Below are 2,673 nucleotides of genomic sequence, written 5' to 3'. Positions count from 1 at the left end.
CGATAATATAGTAATATCCTGTACCGTGAAATTTAATATAAAGACCGTAATAGACCTCCATTTCTCTGCACCTTCTGCACCGCTGAACCGAACTTGTGTCACATCGTAGGAAAGCATATTGCCATCGCCAGATGAGTGACCATTTTGTTTGGCCTAGTTTCTATAACCAGTCTAGGATGAAGGCATATTTGGTGGGTGGAATTATTGGCAAGCTAAGATTAGCTAACTTGCCAGGAGCAGGCCATTTGGGTTTGGTCCCTCCACCCCCATCGTAGGGAGAATTCTTTGCCGAGAGAACGGATGATAGCCGCTGCTGATTCAGGCAAACACTGTTTACTGTGGGTACCATAGCAACGTTTGTATCTGGTTTCCCTTCTTAAATGATGAATAGATTACTGCCGTCAGCTGGTATGGAGAATTATTTTCTTGCACGCATGTGCAGAACGTACACTACCAGTCAAAAGTTTGGGGTCACTTAGAAATTTCCATTGCACTCCATTATAGACAGAATACCAGCTGAGATCAGTTGCATTATTTTTTTAACCAGGGCAGCAGTTTTCAGATTACATTATGTGCTGACATAATTGCAAATAGGTTTGCCAGTGTTTTTCTAGTTAGTTTTTTAAAATGATATCACATAATGTGCCTTTGGATGATTGAATGAATGGTTGGTGATAATGGGTAATGTAGATATTGCATTAAAGATCAGCCACCCACTCAGATCACCTGGTATTATGTCTATAATGGAGTGGAATAGAAATTTGTAAGTGACCCCAAACTTTTGACCGGTAGTGTACGTAGTAGTTGACCGTTGGTTGTGGTCTCAGCGGTCGGTTCCAGTGCAAATATTTGGTTAAGACAAAGGCGACGAGGGCCGACATAAGGTGACGCCACAGTCGGCCTTTGACACCACTCCTGGCCGTTGGCTTTGTGTCAGGGCCTTTAGTCTTGTTCATTTTCATGCTGCGTGTCCGCAGAAGTCATGCGCCTGGTGTGAAACTGGAAGAATACAAACATCCAATAGTAAAGAAGAAGGGTAATTTACACGAAAATGTCTAACCGACAAGATTTGGGATTATTTTCCAGTAAAGTTACATGCCAAAATCGCAAGACAAATTCAAGGAATGGCAAGAGACTCAGTTAGTTATGACAAGATTGATTCTCTCACACTGAAATGTCTTTGTGTGCCTTGTTGCCTGTCCACATTTACTTCTATAAACACAGACTCACACATACTGCTTGGCCTTCGCCCCTTACATCATGTTTCTATTGTTCAATGAAAGACAACCTGTATTATGTGCAATCGTTGTGGTCACTGAGAGACATATGGACAAAGTGTCTTGTCTTTTGTCATTTATATCTCTTCTTATGTGCTCTCACCTTCCTCCCCAGTTGTGGTTTTGTGGAGGCAGTGAGTTTTATTAGATGCCATTTTTCTTTAAAAGAAATGTGTGACAAAAGTTAGAAAATTCACGTTTAAATATTTGAACAATGCAAAAGCCCCCAATGATTATTTAATTAGTCAATTTTCTGTCATTGATAATTGCAGCTATAATGCACATCAAAAATTTGGATTAAATCTCTTTAACCCTAACCCTTTAATCTCTTTTTCTATTTCTATTCTGAATTAATTTCCATATTTGCATAATCTCATTTCTGGGATTAAGCAGCCACAAAACCATAATAACTTTTGTTTAACTTGATTAACTTATTTGTTTATAAGATGTTTAATCTATCTGCAAGAATTTAATTTGCGTCATATTTGCTTTTTTCCCTGACTACACATAAGCTTGCCTCGCAGGGCTCCTTGTTAATTACTGATCAATAACCACCTAAACAGTTTTAAATGAGGCCTGCAAGCACACACAGTCACACACAAACATGCAAACCTCCTGCTTGTTTCATCCAATTAAATCCTTCATAAAGATTCCAAGGCAAGTGTATAATAGGAACACAATATCTCGGCAGTCATTATCCGAGCAGAGTTGGCCTGGTTCTCATTACCTGGAGACCTTGCAGGAGCTGCCAGCTCTACACAAACTATCTCTCTCTCTTACACACACACACACACACACACACACACATTACTCACTAATTTGGTTAAAAATGTGGAAAATGCCATTTGTCATCACAGCGGCTTGTAAAATATCCTCTGAATTCCCATATCAGCAGCTGACAGGGGGAGGAAGGGGGCAATCACAGAAATGTTTTTCATATACATACACACTGTTCCAGAAATCTTTTAGCCCTCTATTCATACTCACACACATGCACACACACAAATATATATTTACCCTGACTTGCTGACCATTGTTTTTGTTTTTTTCAACCTGAACAACCCACTTGCTGAAGACGTGTTCATACATATAATGAAACACTATGACACAGACTGCAGACAGATGCTACCACTCACATGAACTGTATGTAAATGTGCAATGGCCAAGACAACACACACACACACACACACACACACACACACACATCTTGTAATGCATTTGAGGTGGAAAGTGAGCAGCCCTGTTCATTGCCTTGGAAACGGCAGGCTGGCTGCTAGAGGTGGTATTTCTGCAGTGTAATGATGTTATCAGTGGACTGGGGTCAGTTGAGGGCAGACCCCTAGAGACCTACTGTACACACACACACACACACACACACACACACACACACACACAC

At 40.5% G+C, this 2,673-nt stretch overlaps 1 long non-coding RNA gene across 1 annotated transcript in view; it reads right to left on the bottom strand.

Annotated features, from left to right (window-relative positions):
* Positions 1–1,177: 1,177 nt before the first annotated feature.
* LOC116673454 (uncharacterized) overlaps positions 1,178–2,673 on the bottom strand; it is an 18,477-nt gene continuing 16,981 nt past the window's right edge. The window contains exon 3 of the long non-coding RNA XR_004327847.1: positions 1,178–1,188. This is a non-coding gene — a long non-coding RNA (uncharacterized LOC116673454). The remainder of the gene's footprint in view (positions 1,189–2,673) is intronic.

This window comes from Etheostoma spectabile, chromosome 23, assembly GCF_008692095.1.
Source record: "Etheostoma spectabile isolate EspeVRDwgs_2016 chromosome 23, UIUC_Espe_1.0, whole genome shotgun sequence".
Classification (NCBI taxonomy): domain Eukaryota; kingdom Metazoa; phylum Chordata; class Actinopteri; order Perciformes; family Percidae; genus Etheostoma; species Etheostoma spectabile.
This window is presented reverse-complemented; position numbering and strand designations above follow the sequence as displayed.